At 40.2% G+C, this 21875-nt stretch overlaps 1 long non-coding RNA gene across 1 annotated transcript; it reads right to left on the bottom strand.

Annotated features, from left to right (window-relative positions):
• Positions 1 to 19907: 19907 nt before the first annotated feature.
• Positions 19908 to 20630, bottom strand: LOC133780517 (uncharacterized). Its single transcript, XR_009869381.1, has 2 exons — positions 20212 to 20630; positions 19908 to 20083 (listed from the first exon to the last, which is right to left on the bottom strand). It is a non-coding gene; the product is annotated as an uncharacterized LOC133780517 (long non-coding RNA).
• Positions 20631 to 21875: the final 1245 nt, after the last annotated feature.

Here is a 21875-nt window from a genome sequence, read left to right as displayed (position 1 = left end):
CACGAAATTTCCAAATTCTAAGTTACAGAATTTTTTAAATAACTTGTTGTCAAAGGTGTATGCCCCACAAGCGATTAGAATTTATGAATATTCTAGGCCGCTTTTACATAGTGATAATACAAATAGTAAGAAGAATTCAATATCGTGTTTAAACTGCACAGCAACCATTATTTTATTAGATTGAAGGAAAATTAAAAGAAACGACTTTTATGAATAAGCCTTACAACATAGACTAAACTCGAAATAAACTCAATCATTGATAATACTTCTTCAAATGTAAAGCATTCCAAGTTTGTGGAACTTCTTCTCCACTTAATCAGGCTAATATGAGAGCACCTTCTCGCAACATCTCTATGATCTGATACGGTCCTTCCCAGTTTGGACCCAGAATGGCATCTTTAGGGTCTTTATTTGCCAAGAATACTCTTCTGGGCACTAAATTTCCCAACTCGAGTTTTCTCTCTTTGACTTTTGAATTAAAGTATCAAGCTACCTTCTATTGGTAATGAGCGAGCTAGATCTGCGATTCTTCTTGTTGTTCCTCAATCAGGTCCAGAGATGCTTGTAGTAAGCCGTGATTTTGATCCTAGTTAAAAGTCCTTTGTCTATGCGAGGCCACTAAGGTTTCGATCCAAAGATGCTTGTAGTAATCCGTGATTTTGATCCTACTTAAAATTCCTTTGTCTATGCGAGGCCACTAAGGATTTGACTGGGAGCATTGTTTCACTTCCAAAGGTTAGTGAGAATGATGTGTGACCAGTAGAGGTGCGGTGAGAAGTTCTATATGACCAAAGCACTTGTGGGAGTTGTTCGGGCCATAATCCTTTAGCATCTTCCATCCTCTTTTTTAAGCTCGTTTTGAGGGTCTTATTCACCGCCTCGACTGTAATGCCCCAAATTTCCTAATAAGGTTTAGGACCTTGATTAGGAGGTCGGGAGGGCCATAATTGATTTATTATGCTATTTAATGATTATATGCATTTTTATGTGAATTATATTATTATATGATGATAAACGCATGCATATGGGTTCATATTCTATTATAAGGGCATTTTGGTAATTTGGCTCGTTGAGGGCATGATTGTGTATTTTCATGCATGTGGGTGAATTATAAATAATACCACATTATATGTGGATTGGTCCGAGCCATTCGTCATGAGACGATCATGGAATGCAAGTTTTCGGTTTAGTCATAACGGGGTTAGTTTCGAGGCTCGGGGTGAGTCTTAGGGTAATTTGGTGATTAGAACGTTGCCGGGAATTAGAGGGTAACGGGATATGAATTATTGGTATTTGAGAATATTTAGAATAGCGGGAATTGGAGGGTGTTAATTATAATTAACGAGATAGGCGGGAAATGACGGTTTTACCCTTGGAAGTCTTTAGAAGGATTTATTTGACCTAGGGGCAAAACGGTCTTTTCACCCCTAAGATATATATCAATCCTTAATGTTGTAGAATGTTAGAGAAAACAGAGTGTTCTCCTTCTTCATACAATCATCATCATCTCTCCTTTTTATCCTTTGGAATTTTTGACCTCAAATTGAAGAACCAAGCTCGGAAATCAATGTTTGGAGTCTATAACCTTAATTCATCCATTGAAGGGGACCCAAAACCAGCTTGAGAAAAGAAATCATCCATGAACTTTAAGCTTTACTCTGTTTTTCATTTAGTTTTCAGTCAAGGAGATTTTGATGTGGATAGTTAGAATTAATGGGAGTTTTTGAGTAAGATTGATTGGGTTTTGAAGATGTTGTGAAATGTATGAAGTTTAGGGGTTGAATTGGATGTTTGGGTGATGTTTGGGATTGGTTTGGAGGGTTGGTTTCAAGGGAAATCGCAAGGAGGGAAAACCATAAAGTTTCTGGTCTGTAATTGGCACAGCAACGCTAGGCAGGGCAGAGAGCTGGGCCTCTCTGACTTGGAAATAGCGCCTCGGTGCCATTTAATAGGGCTGCAGTGCTGGTCCATTTTCCAACAAGCCTATTTTAGGGCTCGATATGACTTTTAAGGCTCGGGGATAAGTTCCTTTACCCCGTTTGAGTATATTAAGATTCCCGAGAGTGCGGGATTGATCCCGGAAGCGTGGTTTTAGATTATGAACCATTTATTGATTTGTTTTATTGATGGGATTCCAATTGGTTATGACTAGGTGACCGCTAAGGATCTAAAAGGTTGGTCGTTCTCAAGGGTCGTTCTTTTATTATTTCTCGCTCGAACCTGAGGTAAGAAAACTGCACCCCATATGTGACATGCATGGTTATTCTTGATGCATGTTGGATGTTTATGTGTGATGCATGTGATGCACGAGAAACACGTGATTAGGGCATGCCATGAATATTGAATATGAGACTGTTCAGAGCTTGAGTCTCTGTGTTTATGCATGATTACAAATATGCTAGCAATTGTTAAGTAAACATGTTGAATGCCCTGTATTTGGATATTTGACATATGATACATGTTTGGTAGCATTGCTTACTTGTGCGTGGCACTGACTCATTAGTCAGAATTGGCAAAGGTGTCAGTATCAACTGTGAAGCTATGACTCATTAGTCAGGTTTGGCAGTGAAACTGGGCACTGGTCACACAGTGCTGACTCACAAGTCAGGACGGCCTTAGCATGTTCAACCCAAACCAATAAAGATTAGATCTAATCGACATCTGCATTAAATGACTCAGAAGAGCGTTAATGCCGGACCGACCTCAAGTTCGATGAAAACTAAAAGCGCTTGTGTGGCTTACCCATCAGTCACTCATCTGATTAAACTAGTGACTTACTCATCAGTCACTCATCTGATTAAGCTAGTGACTTACTCATCAGTCACTCATTTGTTTAAGAGCCATTGCAGGAAAGCCCAAGTAACGGTTTCGTTACACGACTATGTTCATCGAGCCCCATAGTGACTTGCTTATCAGTCACTCATTATGGTTAACAGAACCTCAAAGTGATATTCACTCATCTGTTCAGGGCTATAAGCTCTGTATGATCATTCTGATCATCATTTGCATGGCTTTGGGTGCTGAGCCCCGTAGTGACTTGCTTGACAGTCACTCAGTATGGTTTACTAGGACCTCTAGTGTTAAATCACTCATCTGATTAGGATTGTCTTGATAGTCATCCAATCAGGAGGGCAGGATTTCTTATCCTTGATTCCCCAGCATTAAATGAGATTATTTGCATGCTTGAATTGAGCTATGTTTGCTAGGCATGCCAGATATGATTTGATATCATGATATGACTGTTTATGAGCATATTGGGTTTTCTTGCTGGGCTTCGGCTCACGGGTGCTATGTGGTGCAGGTAAAGGCAAAAGAAAGCTGGACCATCCTTGAGTTGGAGAGCTTAGGTGACGATGTGTACATATGCGGCTGCTCGACCGCCACGGCCGAGGGTTGAAAGAGGAACTAGGGTTAAACCTTGTTTTGTCGCTTAGATCGGCTGGTTGTAAATATTTTCTTGTAATAGACCTTTAAATTATATTTTTGGGATCCCAATGTATATAATAAACATTCTAATGAAACGTTACATCTTAACCAAAAATTTTAATCCCTAAACCGCTAATCATACTTAGTTACACGATTTTGGCCAAATGACTCAATTAGCGAGTTTAGCACTGTTTACAAGGCACACCGTAACGGTCCCTGTAGTTTAGGGCGTTACATAGACCCGCCCATTAGTCTGAGGATACGCTACTAAAGAGAAACTCTTAATTACTCTGTAGTTTTCACAAAAGTTTGTGAACAGGTCGCTATCGAATTAGGTCCCATTGTCTGACACGATCTACATTGGGAGCCCAAAACGGTAAATTATGTTCTTTATGAAAAAACGAGTACTCTCTTCAAGGTTATTTTTGCTAAGCCTAATTCGTGAAATAGTCTACGGCGACCACAGCATAGCGAGCTCCTCCTTTCCCTGTCGGTAGTGACCCGATTAAACCTATCCTGCAGCTGGCAAACGACCAGGGTGATGAAATCATGGTTAGCTTGATAGGTGCAGCTCGAGCTATATTCAAAAAACACTGGCACTTGTCATATTTTTGAACATACGAGGTTGAGTCTTTCTTTAAAGTATGCTAGAAATATCCTTGCCTGAATATCTTTTTCAAGCCAAACTTTGTCCCCCAGCGTGGTCTCCGCAAAATTCCTCATGGACTTCCTTAAGGATATCTTGGGCCTCTTTTGGCAGAACACACCTGAGCAGTGGCATGGGATGACCTCGCCTATAAATAATTCCCTCGACCAAAACATACCTTGGGACTTGGTACAACAACTTATGTGCGTCACTACGATCTGCGGACAGTTTTCCTGTGGTGAGGTATTCAACGATTAGAGTTATCCAGGTCAACCCTTCTTAGATCAACTCGATTTTCTCTGACTCTTCATCTATGCTGGGAATGTCAAGGAACTCGACTGGGACCATGTTCAACGTGTTTGCCTCTTTAATTGTCACAAGTCGAGCAAGGGCATCCATGTTTGTCTTCTGCTTGCGCAGAATCTGCTCTATGGAGTAAAAATCTAATTTTGGTAGTTCACTTTTTACCTTGGCCAAATAAGTAGCCATTTTGATGGCATGACTCCCCATGAACCTGGTTAACTACAAGCTGAGAATTGTTAAAGCATTTTATGGCATTCACTCTTAATTCTTTGGGAATCCGAATTCCAACCAGCAATGCCTCGTACTCGACCTCATTATTGGATGAGCCAAATCTAAATCTAAGAGATGTTGAAAGCGATGCCCCTCAAGTATGATCAAAATTACTTCAGCTCTTGACCCATGCTAGTTTGAAGATTCGTCAATGAACAGTTTCCACAACTCTTATACAGGTTCCCTCATAGGCTCGTCCTGAAAACGGATGCACTCGGCCACAAAATCAGCAAGGGCCTGGCCCTTTATAGTTTTTTGTGGTTTATACAAAATCTCAAACTGGCTGAGTTCGATGGCCCACTTAAGTAAGCATCTCGATGCTTCAGGCTTTTATAAAACCTACCTTAAAGGTTGATAGCTTAGGATGTATATTATGTGGGACTGGAAATAAGGCCTAAGCTTCCTCGAAGCTAAGACCAGAAAAAACGCGAGTTTCTCAATCAAAGGATATCGGGACTCAGCTCCTAGAAACCTCTTGCTGATGTAATATACTAGCTTTTGAATTCGATCTTCCTCTAAAACTAAAATAGCACTCAGCGCACTCTCGATTACCGCTAGATAGAGATATAAAGCCTCCCCAATGATGGGCTTTGATAGGGTGGGAGGTTCAGCTAGGTGCTTCTTCAAATCTGGAAATGCCTACTCGCATTCGTCAGTCCATTCGAACTGTCGATTTCCCCTTAGCAAATTATAGAAGGGGAGACACTTGTCGGTGGATTTTGACACAAATTGGTTGAGGGCGGAGATCTTTCTAGATAAACTCTGGACCTCTATTCATCACCTAGGCAATGGAATATCCAACAGCGATCTGATTTTCTCCAAATTAGCTTCAATCCCCCTAGAATTAACGATGAAGCCTAGGAACTTCCCCGATGAAACCCCGAAGGTACATTTTTGGGGAGTCAGCTTCATATTGTACTTTCTTAGTACAGCAAAACATTCTTCCAGTTTGGACGCATGGTTGACAGAAGAATTTGACTTGACGAGCATGTCATCAACATACACCTCCATGTTTTTCCTGATCTGGTCAAAGAACATCTTATTTACCAGCCTCTGGTAAGTAGCTCCAGCATTTTTCAGCCCGAATGGAATGACGTTATAACAATACAAATTATGCTTGGTCATAAAACTGGTATGCTCTTGGTCTGCAAGGTTCATTGTGATCTAGTTATATCCATAATACGCGTCCATGAAAGACATGAGCTCGTGACCAGTTGTAGCATCACGAGCTGATCAATCCTTGGCAAAGGAAAATAATCATTTGGGCAGGCCTTGTTGAGATCAGAGAAGTCAATGCAGGTCCTCCATTTTTCATTAGGTTTCAGAACCAAAATGGGGTTGGCTATCCATTTTGGATATTTCACCTCCCTGATGAATCTGCACTTTAAGAGGCAAGCTACTTCTTCTTCAAGAGCCTTTCATCTTTCTTTTCCCAACAGCCTTTTTTCGGTTGCATGGCGAGTATGTTCCTATCCAGATTCAGTGTATGCATGATGACACTAGGTTTAATTCAAACCATAACGGCATGTGACCAAGCAAAGACATCGAGGTTGTTCCTTAGAAATCCAATCATATTTTTTTCTATTCGATATTGAGCTTTTTCCCAATCTTTACGACCTTTGAAGTTGCTTCTTGATCGAGAATTACCTCTTCCAGCTTCTCCAAGGCTTGGAGCTCAGATCAATCTTCACCTATTCGTGGGCAATTCCTTCTTGATGGGCTACCTCAGCTTCCACCATTTGTGGTTCTCTGGCCTCTTCAACAACTACTATTGCCCGAGGTTCCTCAGTTTCCTCAATTATTACCATGGCCTACTGCCCGGGTTGTGATCTTCCCTTCATAAAAATGTTATAGCATTCTTTGGCAGTGAGTTGATCCCCTCTTATCGTACATATCCCAACAGGCAAAGGGAATTTCATGGTCAAATGGCTAACAGAAGTTATGACCTCGAACACTATCAAAGTTGGTCACCCTAGAATGGTGTTGTAGGCAGTTGGGAAATCTATGACAATGATCTCAAGCATCTTCACCACAGCCCCAATTTCATCACCAATGGTTACCTCGAACTCGATCGTCCCAATGGCTGCCAGTCCTTCTCCTGAGAACCCATATAGAGTTGTGGAGGAGGCCTTCAAATCTATCACTAATAGTCCCATCTTTTCTAGGGTGGACCTGAATAGCATGTTCATGGAGATCTCATTATCAATTAGGATTCTCCGAACTCTCCATTTTGCGAGCTGAATGGTTATGACTAGCAGATCATTGTTCGGGAATTGGACATGGCTTGTGTATTCTTCTGTAAAAATGATGGGTTTTTTGTCCATTTTCTGTCTCTTTGATAAGTATTGCTCAGGAGTGCACCATCATGGATCTTTAGCTCCTGGATGTATTTTTTCTAGGCCCCATTACTCGTACCATCCAAATGGGGTATGCTCGCGATTGTGGTGATAACCCTTCCTTCGACAGGATGAAGGATGAGTAGATTTTTTGAAGCTAGAAAAGTCGGTGGCAAGTTCGATAGATATCCCTGAGCTGGTCGTGGATTCTAAACGACCTACTAGTTAGGAGCTACCCGATTTCAAGCATACTGTGCTAACGGTCCAGCCTGAATTAGAGTTTCGATCTCATCCTTCAGCTGGCGACAATCATCAGTATTGTGGTCAATGTCGTTATGGTAACGACAGAACTTGGTTGGGTCTCTTTTTGCTCATTGATTCCTCATGGGCTCTAGCTTTTTCCACTGATGGCAAGCAAAATTTGCCAGATATATGTTCTCTTGTGTATCCGTTAGGTCAATATACGCGATGAATACCAAGGCATACTTGTTCCCAGCCTTGTTCCTCTTGGACCCCGCCTGGTTATTATGTGTAGCTGGTTGAGTCATAGCTGCAGTATTCGCTAGCATTCCTGCAAGCTAAGTGGGAACCTGACTAGTTTCGGCCATTACGGATTCATCCTCCTTGAGGTTTATCGATTATTAAGCTCGGGCCAAGAATTCATCTGTATTCTTTACTTCTTTTCATTTGAGTTCCTTCCTCAAGTCACCTCCTACAGTGATTCCTAATCGATTTTCTATAAGTTTGGCATTGTCATCAGCATCTCTTGCTCGAGCTGCTATGTTTGTAACGACCCAAAGTCACAAATAAGGCTTAAGGGCCCTGATTAGTGTGCCGGGAGGGCATAATTGGGATTAGAATGAATGTTATTGATTTAAATGCGTAATTATATGATTAGTAGTGTGCATATGATAATTGATGATATTATATGATGATATGATATATATATATGAGATATATGTGAGAACCACATTATTATGTAGATAATTCTGCAGCCGGTGACTCGAGGCGATCCTAGGGCTACATAGCGGGAAAAGACACAACGGGGCATTATAATTGACTTTGGATAAGTCAATGGGTATTTTAGGTATCGAGTAGTGATTTATCGGGTGATGAAAATAAATATATGGAGATATATTTGAGGTTAGGATGTTTAGGCGGGAATACTGGGGAATTTTACTATTTTGCCCTCGGGGACGTTTCCGGTACCCCGAGCTTTGGGATTAGTCTAATAACCTAAGGATATACTTGGAAAGACTTAGAAAATACTAGACAGAAAGTGTAAACCGACCCTCTCAGCCTTCTCTCTCTTCTCTCTCTTAAGGAAGAATAACAACTCTGAATTTTCAAGAGAAACAAGCTGAATATTTGGGAACTGAAGGGAATAATCTAAAGGATTAGCTCAGGAACTGATCAAGGACTGAAATAGAGCCAAGGTAAGCTTTGAATTTTCGTTTCTGAGGTTAGGAATTTAGAGAAATGGTTGAGTTTTAAATATCTATGGTTTTGGCATTTAAGGTGGAAATTGAGGCTTGAAACTTTAAAGATAGGTCAGGGGACTCTTGGAGAAATGATTCTGCAGCTGAGGTAAGTTTCAATTCAAGTTTGATGGTTGAATTTTAGAATTTTCATGCCTAGTTTTGAGTTTTTAGGTTTGGAATTTCAGAAATTGGGATTTTGGTGAGTGTTAGGCTGGATTTTTGGTTGAATTGTGTTGTTTAAATCATTCTAATGATGTTGTTATTGATTGGTTTTGAGTTGGGAGCTTTGGGATGGCTTAAGGTGAGGTTTAGAGACTGAAAATGGTGGTTTTTTCTGGGTTCGAAGGGGCGGGCCGTGGCATGGTTCTTGGTGAGCCGCAGCCCTTGGAAGCTGAGTTGTGCTGAGGAAGGAGGGCAGACTGCGACATGGTCCATGTAGGGCTGCGGCCCTTACCTATTTTTGTGCCTTAGGAGGGCTCTGTTTGAGGCCATGCCGCGGCATGGATGGCCTATGCCGGGGCCCTTAAGGGATTTTGGGATTTTGAGATTCTAGGCTTGGGAAATTAACCTAGAGTGCTCGGGATTGAATCTTTTACCATATTTGGTGAAGTTCAATGTTCCGGGGACTAGAACTTTGTCTAGAAGCTCATTTAAGATTGTTAATGGTATCCTTTATCTTGGTTGTCACTAGGTGCTAAGCTAGGGCTCGGGGATCGAATCGCGCTCAAGGAGCATCGCTTGTAACTAGTTCATCTAGAAGCCAAAGGTAAGAAAACTATACCCGGTTGAATATTTGAACGGGACTAAGGGCTCCCTGATATATGTGATTGAGAGAATGGTATTACGCCATGTAAATTGTAAACCAACGGCCTAAGCATGCCACGGTTAACTTGCACAAATGGCGCGGCTCGGACACTGGTATCCGAGGACAGCTTATTATGCACTGAGATCGGTTTAAGCGGGTCGGAGTCAGTGGGATAAACAGAGGGAGTGGCCTAAGGTGTCGGCCCTAGCTATTGTGTGAATTGAGTAGTGTATTGGCTATAAATGTGTATTAGTGAGATTGTTGAATAATCTAAGTATTGATGAGGTTTCTTTGCACCTTGAAAGTATGCTTACATGCTATGGATTGAATGATTGAACATGCTCTTTAAAGTATTTGACTGTCATTATTGTATATGTTGTGTATGTTGTTTTCTTGCTGGGCCTTGGCTCACGGGTGCTACATGGTGCAGGTAAAGGCAAGGGCAGGATTGTTCAACCCTGATTGGAGAGCTCTGCAGGGTGAATGTACATGCCAGGCCGCTCAGCCGCCACGGTTGAGGATATTACACGGACGAGAGGACCAGAACCTTGTATTTTGCCTTAGTATGGCTAATGTTTACTCTTAATTGTTGAGTTTTGTAAACTAGCTTTTAAACATTGTACTCTTGGGGATCCCTTCTGTAAATTGTTTATAATTTATAAAATGTATCTTTTGCGGCCAAAAATGTCTTTTAGCCCTAGAACACTTTAACTAATGACACGTTTTGATTAAATGACTTGATTAGCAAGTCTCACACCTTTATAAACACACAGTGTAGCGGTCTTGGCTATCCAGGGCGTTACAATGTTGGTGAACCGGTTTATGTAGGCCTTGAGAGACTCACCATGTTGTTGTATTATATTGGCCACGGAATTAGTCTCTACCCATACTTCTTTGGCAACTCGTAACTATTTTTTAAATTCTGATGACAAATGTTGCCAGGAGGTGATTGTATGTCTTTTAAATTTTTCAAACTACAGCTTGGTTGCTCCTGTCAAAGTGGCTGAGAACAAGGCACAGTGCATGTTGACACTAACATTGTGGGCTCTCATCAATGTATTGAAAGTCCCAATGTGGTTTGACAGGTCAGTAGTTCCATCATAGGTGGCCATGTGTGGCATCATAAAACCTGGTGGATACGGAGTTGCAACGATATGAGGAGCAAAAGGCTCGAGCTCCTCGTCAGAATCGTAATCATCTTGGTTTCTCCCTGAAAAAATACGCCTCATCTATTCCTCCATCATGGCAAGTCGCTCAAGGGTTGGATCCCTCACTACTGGGTTATTTGGGAGTTGAATATTATCTCTCATCCTGGGCTGCACGTTATTCGGGTTATCCTCCCTCCAAGCTTGAGATCAATTAACCGGGACATTCCCATCATCACGCATTATTGAAGGGTTTTCCCTCGTCTGAGTATAACTCAGCCCATTGTTGCGAGCTTGCTATCTCCATTGGGCGTTTAAGTGATTGTGCAAGTCGGAATGATGGTTATAGCGGAAACTCTAGGCTGAGTTCAGATGATTTCTTAGGTCGGTCTTCTGCCTTTGAGAGTGCATGTTGTGAACACTCTCTGACCTCCTTTCATGACAGCTCTCCGTCCAATAGCTACCTTCAGCAAAGCTCACCATCTGCTGATGAGGTCGCTGAGTCTAGTCATTCACACGAACTCAAATTCTAGTATCCCAAGATTGCAAAACATACATAACCTCTCTGTTGGTAGAGTTTCTTCGGCTATTTCTGCAAGCTGGTGTGATTCCTTGCACTCGCGGGGGTGTCGGGTGACAAATTAGTGATGGTGGGTGCCTTATTGGCAAGGCCACCCGTTGTCCATTAGAGTCCATGAATCTAGGTCGCTCGTCATCCACTCTGATGTCTCTGACTGGTGGTAATACTGTAACGACCCCAAATTCACTAATGAGGCTTAAGGGCCTTGATTAGTGTGCCGGGAGGGCATCATTGGGTTAAATGTGATTTGAATGATTTTATTGATTTAAATGTATAATTGTATGATTATATTGGTATTAATATGATATATATATATATGGTATTTGTGAGAACCACATTATTATGTGGGTAGGTTTGCAGAGCACGACTCAAGGCGATCCTAGGGCTAGATAGCGGGAAAAGTCACAATGGGGCTTAGCAGTTGACTTTGGATAAGTCAGGGGTATTTTAGGTACCGGGTAGTTATTTAGATTATTGGGTTATGAAAATAAATATATGGAGATATATTTGAGGTTAGGGAGTCTAGGCGGGAATATTGGGGAATTTTACCGTTTTGCCCTCGGGGACGTTTCCGGCACCCCGAGCCTCGGGATTGACTTAACGGGATAAGGTTAGGCTAAAGTTTAAGGAAAATAGTAGAACAGAAAATTACACCAACCCTTTATTCTCAGCCTTATCTCTCTATTCTCTCTCAAGGAAAACACAAGGAAAAACTCTGAAAACCTTAGGGGAAATTCAGTTGGAATTCAGTGGATTGAAGGAGTGATTTAGAGGCTTAGCTCAAGAATCAACCATGGAACTTAATCAGTACTAAGGTAAGCATTGAATTCCCTTCTTTGTGGTTAGAAATTATGAGTTTTGGCTGGGTATTGAGATAATTGTAATTTTGATGTTAAGGGCAGAATTAAGGTGGAAAAGCTTGGGAATTGACTTGGATTCTCCTTAGAGAAGTGGTTCAGCAGAAGAGGTAAGCTCTAATTCATGATTTTGAGGTTTCAATCTGAGTTTGTATGGCTGGTTTTAGTGCTTGAAGTTCTTGAGTTTCAGAAGTTGAAAATGGGATTCTAGTAGGTTTTTGGGCTGGATTTCTATTGGGATGTGTTGTTAGAGTCATGATAAAAGTGTTGTGATTAATGGGTTTTGAATTAGGGAGCTTTGGAATGGCTTTGGATGAGGTTTAGATGTTAGAAATGGTGGGTTTTCTGAACACGAAGGGAAGGGTCGCGGCTCTATTCTAGAGCGCTGCTGCCCTAGGATGAAGATGAGCCAGGAGGGCTCGGCCAGGGGTGAGCGCCGCAGCGCCCAAAGCAAGGGCTGCGGCGTGTGTCTTCTTCCAAGGATGCCTTAGGTTCTGTTTTGGGGTAGGGCTGTAGCTAGGCTTCAAGGGCCGCAGCCCTTAGGTGTGTACTTGTACGTTTAGGGTTTTAAAGCGCGGGAATCTAGCCTAGAGTGCTCGGGATTGATTTCACCACTGTGCTTGGTGGAATTTGGATTCCCGGAAGTTAGTTTTGTATCCGGAAACCCTTATTTGAATATTAATGGAACCTTACACCTTGGTTGTGACTAGGTGATAAAAGCTAGGGCTCGGGAATGGATCGTGCTTGAGGAGCGTTGCTTGTAATCAGCAACCGCAAAGATCAAAGGTAAGAAAACTGCACCTGGTTGTATATTTGTAATGGGACTAAGGGTTCCCTATTGTGTATGCTTGAAAGGGTTGTATTATGCCATGCAAGCTAATCAGTGAACCAATGGCCTAAGAGTGCCAAGGGTTACACTAGCGCATAGGGCACGGCTTGGCCACTGGTAGCCGAGGACAGCTTAATATGCACTGAGCTCGGTTTAAGCGGGCCGGAGTCAGTGGGATAAACAGAGGGTGCGGCCTAAGTTGTCGGCCCTGATTATTATGTGATATGAATGTTATAAGTAATTAATTGCATCCTTGATTCTGAATATATGTTGAGTGTGGATTACTTGATGAGAGTTCATGCTTGGTGAATTTACTATCTGTTATTATTTTTTGTGTTGCACATCATGTTTTCTTGATGGGCCTTGGCTCACGGGTGCTACGTGGTGCAGGTAAAGGCAAGGGCAAACTTGATCAGCCTTGATTTGGAGAGCTCTACGAGCGAAATGTACATGGCCAGCTGCTCAGCCGCCACGGTTGAGGTTTAGGCGGGAATGCGAGACCCAGAAATTGTTCATTTTGCCTTAGTATGGCTGACTGTAATGCCCTGGATAGCCAAGACCGCTACACTATGTACTTATAAAAGTGCAGGACTTGCTAATCAAGTCATTAGTTTGAAAACGTGTCACTAAACATGTAGGAACTAAGGTTTAAAAGGTTTTGGTCTCAAGAACTCATTTCTTATATTTATACTGTAGTAAACATGGGATCCCATACAAGAACGAAGTTAAAGAAAGTTCACAGACTCCCAAAAGTACATGAGTAACCACTAGCCATACTAAGGCAAAACAGACAGTCTTCAGGTTCCATGTCCTTGCCTAGACCTCAACCGTGGCGGCCGAGCACCTGGCTATGTACATTCTCCTCGATGAGCTCTCCAGTCAGGGCTGATCCAACTTGCCCTTGCCTTTACCTGCACCACGTAGCACCCATGAGCCAAGGCCCAGCAAGAAAACATCATAGATAACTCAAACAATGATCGCAGACAAATAGTTCAGTAAGCATGTATACCCATCAGACAATCCACAACAGTTATTCTGCATATACAATCCAATACAAGATACATTCTATCACATATAATATTCATATCACATAATATTCAGGGCCGACGACTTAGGCCGCACCCTCTGTTTAACCCACTGACTCCGGCCCACTTAAACCGAACTCAGTGCATAATAAGTTGTCCTCGGCTACCAGTAGCCGAGCCGCGCCCTGTACGCTAGTGAGACCCTTGGCACCCTTAGGCTGTTGGTTCACTAAATGGCTTGCATGGCATAATACCATCTTTTCAAGCATCTACAATAGGGAGCCCTTAGTCCCGTCTCATATATTCAGCCAGGTGCAGTTTTCTTACCTTTAGTCTGTACGATTATCGAATTACGAGCAACGCCCCTCAAGCAGGATCTGTTCCCGAGCCTAAGCTTTTATCACCTAGCCACAACCAAAGTATAGGGTTTCATAAATACTCAAATATAGGTTTCCAGTTACAAAAGTAACTCCCGGGACTCCTAGTTCCACCAAGCACGGTGGTGAAACCAAACCCGAGCACACTAGACCACTCTCCCGTGCTTAGAACCCTCAAAAATTCATGTGTGCAACCAAGGGCTGCGGCCCCCAAAGCCTAGCCGTGGCCCTTCCCCAAAACAGAACCTACTCCCACACTGAGCTACACACGCGCCGCGCCCCCTTGGCCGAGCCTCCTTGGCTTCTTTCCATGCTAGGGCCGCAGCGCTCTAGAACAGAGTCGCGGCCCTCCCCTTCGAACCCAGAATTTACACCATTTCTAAGTCTGAAACCTCACCTTAAACCATCCCAAAGCTTCCCAACTCTTAACCAATTAACTCCCAACTTCTTTAGCATGCTCTAAACAACATAATTCCCAAAAAAAAAAAAAACAGCCTAACACACTCTAATCTCCTCCTTTCAATTTCTGAAACCCAAGTGCTATAAACACTCAAACCAGCCACTCAAACTCAATTTAAAACCTCTAAAATTTGAGTTGAAACTTACCTTTGCTGTAGAATCACTTCACCAAGCTATGGCCAAGCTAAGCTCCCAAGTTTTCCCTCTTAATTCTGCCATAGAACATTAAAACCATACTTGTTTCAGCACTTAACTAAAACCCAGCTAGAACTCAGAATTCAACCATAGAAAAGATGTTTAGATGCTTACCTTAGTCCTTGTTTTAGTTCCTTGATTTACTCCTGAACTAAACCTTCAATTCCTCACCACAAATCCAAGAGATTCCAGCTTGTTTCCCCTTAGTTTTCTGTGTTCCTTTCCTTGGTTTTTCCCTTAAGCGTGAAAGAAAAGCTGAGACTAAGTTTAAGTCGGTTTGTGTTTTTCTTCTAAAGGCTTCCTTAAGTCTATCACACACATTAAGTTAATCCTGAGGCTCGGGGTGCCGGAACCGTCCCCGAGGCCAAAATGGTAAAATCCCCCAATATTCCCGCCTAGACATTCTAACCTCAAATATATCTCCATATATTTATTTTCATGACCCGATAATCCAAATCGCTACCCGCTATCTAAAAGTACCCCCGACTTATCCAAAGTCATAACTTAAGCCCCGTTGTGACTTTTCCCACTATCTGACCCTAGAATCGTCTTGAGTCGTGCTCAGCGAACCTGTCCACATAATAATGTGGTTCTCACATATATCACACATCATATTACCACATAATATAATCAATTATCATATAAACATTATTAGACATATAATTACTCATTAAATTACAATTATTCCATTAATGCCCTCCTGGCACACTAATCAAGGCCCTTAATCCTTATTAGCAAATTTGGGTCGTTACACTGACAGTTGTTTGTATTATTTTGGGAGTCTGTAATCCAACTTTTAAACTCTGTTTCTTTTGGGATCCCATGTATTTAACTGCTTAACTATATAAAATGAAACTTTTGGAACCAAAACCTTTTTAACCCTAGCTCATACATGTTTAGTGACACGTTTTTAAATTAATGACTTGATTAGCAAGTCTTACACCTTTATAAGTACACAGTGTAGCGTTCTTGGCTATCCAGGGCGTTACAAATACTTCCTTGTTTCTTTGAACCTGACCTCTTGGACGAGCCGGAGCTAGTGGATTCGGGGGGACTCCTGTTCACTTGGAAGTATTTGCTGCTCACTCTGTATGATTAGGTTGCGCTCTAGTAACATGAGCCGCCTGCTTGTTCCTATGAGTGTGAGTGGGCCGGTCATTCCTAGGTGTTCGTTCTGATGGCACAGAGCTCGAAGTTGAGGTCTGGATAGAACGGCTTACATTATTCTGATTACGCTTGTGGGACCTAATCGTATGGGACCCACTAGCTCTCTTTATAACTTTGTGGTCAGTTACAAGAGGGGGAAATTGAGACAATATCTCGTCAATACGCCTGTTGGTATGGGCGAGATGGTTTCTCTGTTGAGTATTCTCCAGTTCAACCGCCCCCATGTAACCCAGATTGTTACGGTGGTGGTGCGACGATGAACTGTAAGTGTCATGATGATCCCTATCCTAGTTTTGGGTTTGTTTTCCAGGGCAACAGGGTACATAAGTGCCTCTCCAGCAGAACTGATTGCACGAAACTCTCCATGATTTTTGGGCCTCTCCGACTCATTGTCGCACATTGATCGTGTTACCACCATTTTGGCTGGGTGAAAAATTTGCAGAAAATATTGATAAGCCTAATTGATGTCTCAATGAAAGCACCAATCTGTTGACGCGGTTTTTCACCAACAGTGGACTAAGAAGTTCAAAATAGATAATTAGGCTTCTTGTTAAATCGTAAATAAATATCGTACAAGAATTTTTACGTGGTTCAGTGATTCAAATTCACCTAGTACACAAGTCTATGTTACTCTCTTTAGGATCTCTGGAAAAATTGTTTAAGACAATTTTGGCAGAGATTTTGCATACAAAGTTTGGTCCCTCTAACAGTCCATTCCCTCTCTATTTATAGGGTTTCAGTGGACATATTTGGGTAACATTATATATTGAGTAGCTTACAAGACTGGGTAACTTCCAAAACGTACAAATAAATATCTTTAATACATTGATTGCCTGATATTATACATTTATCAGGCAAGGGTTACAATATATTAATTATACATATAAAGTCTTCAAGTCAGTGTATTCCATGCGCAGCAGCGAGCTAAATGCATATGATGTGAGCTAGAGGTTTCTAGGCTAAACTGATCTGAACATTGAGATGCTCGAGCTATGCATATATGATCTGGCTAAATGATCTCCTTAATGTCTTGTCAACCTGCAGTTGACTTAAGCTACCAATTTGGGAACTTGTACCGCATTCTCGGAACTATGAATAACTTCATTAAATGCTTGCTAGCTGTACTAAAAACCAGGACACGTCAGCTCATGTTTTTTAGGTACAACATTATCATTCATGAATCATAACAATTTTTAGGTGTCTCTTTTCATACTGACAATATGAGCTATTTTCCTACACTTATAGATCCTATTACTCCAGTGTTGACTCAGATGAAAATGCCATTAGTCCCAACAACCTCTCCTGATGTGTGTTGCTACCTCTTTTGTAGCTCATATCTTGCCATAGTTGGCAATAACTCGGTTGGGGAAGTTGAGGATGCTTATTCCTATACATGTTCTACACTCACTTATGAGGGCGCACTTTCATCAACACCTCAAAGTGGGCTCGATGATGACGTTGAATCTTCATCCACATGTCGAAGTGATTTTTCTAGTGATGGTGAAGGAAATCAGAATGTTGGCCAATGCTAGAAGTTTCATCAACACCTCAAAGTGGGCTCGATGATGACGATGCATCTTCATCCACATGTCAAAGTGATTTTTCTAGTGATGGTGAAGGAAATCAGAATGTTGATCAATGCTAGAAGAAAAAGGGAGGTTGTTAAGGAAACTCACCTAGTGCAGTGAGAAAAGGCTTACTTGTATATTTTCTTCTCTTGTCTAGTCGTGTCATTGTTTTATTGTCAACTTGAAAACTTTGTTTCCCTGATGTTGGTTTGGTGTAGACACCTCTTGATTAAAGATTTATAAATTTATAAAATATGAGTAACTAATGTATGTGTCTCACCCTTATTATTATTTGAAGTGATTTATCATTTATTAATCCCTAACTTTTATATGCTATTGTAAGAGAATAATTTTCCCCACAAGATTCAGTGATATAAATTATGTAAAACACACTATTTTATTTAGTGAACGATTAAGAAAGTTGAGCATCGTAGAATGTATTTTTGAAGAGCTAAGCAATGACTAGCAACAGTAAGAACTTGGCAGAGCTTGCCCTCGTTGAGCAAACCTCAGCGCTTGTGTGCTACAAAAAAATAAGTTGGGAAGAGCTTCTCATATATAGAGAGCTCAAAACAATCATGTCTTAAAGGAGAGTTTAAGACAATCTCACTTGTAGAGTAGATTTCAATAGAGCTTGTTTGAATGTGTAGAGCGCCATAAAAGAATGGTAGCCTTTAATTAAACACGTCGTTTAATTAATAACGATAGATTAAAGAATGAATAAATGATGAGTAGGAGAACAACGAGAACAGAAGCTGATAAGATGCTTAGTCGTTGGACTTTTTAGTCGGCTTGAAGGAGAGGAAAAGAGCAGGAAGAGACTTTAGAGGGAATAACACGTGTACCAATCAGAATAAATCCTTCTAACTCCTTCCTTACTATAAATAGTAGATGAGGGTCTCATTTTGGGTTGGATTTCCAGTCTTTACATTTCTTAAAAGACGAATTGCAAAGCAAACCATTGACTGACTTAATCATCAGAGAATAGTTTTACAGGTACTCCCCATTTGGTTATATCTCTCCATTCCATTGCAAAATCCAATCACAGGAGTGATCGAATAAATCAAAGGAAAAATCCAAAGACTCGAGAACATTTCAAATGGATGAAGTAAATTGTTATTAATTTGGAAAGATATTGTAATTGGAAGATTTTGACCCAAACAATTGGCGTCGTATGTGAAAAATGATCAAAAAGTCGAAGTCGAACACAAATATTCTTGATAAATCATTTTTGTTTACATTTCAAAACTTTTTTAGGAAAGGAACCGAGAAGCAAGAATATTAGAAGATAGCAATGGCGTGATCGAATAGTCAGCCGAATGAAGCAACCAGTCAGTCGCCACAAATCGACTTTATTCAAGAATTGTAAAAGTTGATGTAGTTCATGCAACAAAACAAAGAGCATAATGAGATAAGGTTTAGGAGAGTTGAAGAACATCTTCTTCAAGCAGACGAATGACATTTTAGGGCAAAAGTACAACACCAGAAATGCATAGAAGAGATGATTGCGCAATAAGCGAAACTTGCAGCAAAGTTAGCTTCGCTACGTCAAGAAAAAGAAGCCATAGAAAGAATGAAAGAAAATGTCAGAATTAGTCATGAGGAAGAAACGCAACGAGAAAATGACGACCAATAGAATGAAGGATATGAAGATCAACAAAGGTCGAAAGAAAAAGAAACTCAATGATCTGCTCAATAAGATAAAGAGAAGAATGATAACACCAACGAAAGGAAAATGGAAGGCTCAGCTGCTCAAAATTCAATATACTAGATTCTCCATCTTAACAAGTGGTACCATTAGATTGGAAGGAGGGAATGATGAGAGAAGTCATGGATAAAATGGTTGGATCAGGCTTGCATAATTCGATCGATATGGCGAATGAAGCTAATAAGGGCATCTTTAAATCACATTTCGCTGACTGGATAATGAATGAGCCAAAACCAAAAGATTTCGTTCTCCCTAATTTAGATCAATTCAATGGGAGTTCAGATCCTTCTAACCATATCTTGTAGTTTCAGTAGAAGATGGCCATGGAAACAAAGAATGAAGCTATGAAGTGTAAAGCTTTTACCACTATGTTGATAGGCCCAACACTACAATGGTTCAGACAGTTAAATCCAAAGTTGATCGATTCGCTTGTAGAACTTGGAGAGCAGTTCGTGCAACAGTACGTAGGAAATGCAGAAACGCCAAATACTATGGGTGACATTTACTCAATACAATAGGGTATCAATGAACATCCCAGAACGTACAATATTTGAAAAGATAAATAAATCCCATACATCAAATCAATAACGTTGATAAAATAATCGCAACCAATTTGTTTAGAGAAAGTTTGTCGAAAGGCTCATTCCTCGACGAACAACTTTACTTGAATCTGCCAAGAGATTTGAACAATATTCAAATCAGAGCATAAAAAGTTTTTAAAATACTGGAGATCAAAGAAGAGGAAGCCAAAAGAGCTGCTTTGATTACAAACCAGCTGAGGGAAATCCACCACTCAAGGAAAGAAAGGATAAAAGGAAAGCAGAGCATCAACAATCTCAAAGGGGCGGCAGCAAAAGACCAAGGGCTGAGAATGCTAAAAAATATCCTCACAATGAGACTATGATCCTGATAAAGAAAATTTATAATGAGAGCAAAGAAAATCCAATATGGGGAGAGGATTTTAAAATCACATCGCCATTGGAAAAAAGGGATCAAAATAAATATTGCCAATTCCACAAAGATGTTGGGCATACCATTGCAGAATGTAGAGCTATATACAACCAGGTCCAACACATGCTCAAAACTGGAGGATTGCCACAGTACAATAAAGTTGCACTTGCAACAACGAAATCACCAATTCTTGTAGTTGCATAGCAAGGCCAAACCTCCCAAGCTGCAAACCCCAACCCTGGGAAAAAACCTTTGAAACAAATTGTGATGTTCTTTGGCTACGCAGATCCATCAATAGAAAGGGAAGTTCCACTGAGGTTTGAAAAAAGGACGGAAGAAAGTGTTATGAAGATGCGGCATTTACAACATTCTGTGAACTACATCATGCTAGCATAACGTTATTTCCCTATGCAAAACCATCGATAGAAAGGGAAGCTATAGTGAGTTTTGAAAAAAGGACAGAAGAAAGGGTTAAGAAGATGCAGTATTTACAGCATTCTGCGAACTACATCATGCTAGCATAATGTTATTTCCCTATTGGCTAGAGACTGAAACACTACATAGAGAGAGTGACCCAGCCTGAAGAAGTCACTCTCATGGATAAAATAATTTGCTTAGGTTGTGAACATTTTATTGGATAGTTTTGAAGTGAAGAGAGATATATTATATAATAGTACTCAAAACGTCGATAATCTTCTTCATTCATTTATTATTTTTTGTGTATTAAAGGACAAATGCGTAATAGTGTAAAAGGTGTACACCAAAAATGCTCGGGCTAATTTGGAAGGTTTCCAAGGTACCACTTTAGGCCCAAGAACTTTTCTAGAACTCCCCGAGGTTCTAAGAAAAGGTTAGAGGGTAATGCTAACACATATCGTATTTAATAACCAATTTATCTAAGACAGAACAAGTTTGGTTTTTACCAATTTCAAAATTACACAAATGTTCTCAATACTTTTTTTCGAAAAAGAAAAAAAACTAAATCTATAAAAATAAGAGTCTAAACCTAAAAGAAAAAAAATAATAAATAAATGCAAATTAGTAAACAAAAATAAATAAATAAAGGAGAGAAAAAAAACTAATAAAATTAAAAATTACTAAGGAAATTAAAAAAAATTAAAAGAAAAACGTAAAAAAAAAATATAGCTTTTTTTATTTTTTTATGTAATAAAAATTAATTTCATTATACTAACATTTAATTGTAAAATTAGCTCCCCGACAACAGCACCAAAAATTGATATCGCCCAATAATTCACCTTGTGGTCACAGTAGTAAACGAGCTATATGTCGTATTCACGAAGAGACAAAACACAACTAAAGATTAGATTAATAAAGTTAAAGATAAAAATAAAGTAAAATTGAAGAGATGAATTTTGTGAAATTAATATGATAGATTGATAAAATTGGTCAGATAAAGGGCATGGCAAGGTAGAGAAGCAATATTGTAAATCCTATTCTAACACTGATATTAATTCAAAACACAGTTGTAATTCTACACCATTAATTGCAACTGGAAGATATATATATATGTTAAAAGCATAAATTAATTGATCTAGATTAAATTGAATCTTACTTCTAATTCCATAGCATATCATATTATATATGCAAGAGTGACAAAATACAACTGGCAGAATGCAACAAAAGACATACAATATAACAAATACACTAAAATAAATTAACAATCTAAGTTACATGAGAAAAGCATGACTGAACTTATGTAAAAGATGCTAAATAATTCTAGAAAAGC

The sequence above is a fragment of the Humulus lupulus genome, chromosome 5 (genome assembly GCF_963169125.1).
Source record: "Humulus lupulus chromosome 5, drHumLupu1.1, whole genome shotgun sequence".
Taxonomy (NCBI): domain Eukaryota; kingdom Viridiplantae; phylum Streptophyta; class Magnoliopsida; order Rosales; family Cannabaceae; genus Humulus; species Humulus lupulus.
Note: the sequence above shows the minus strand (reverse complement) of the source record. Positions and strands in the feature narration are given on the sequence as shown.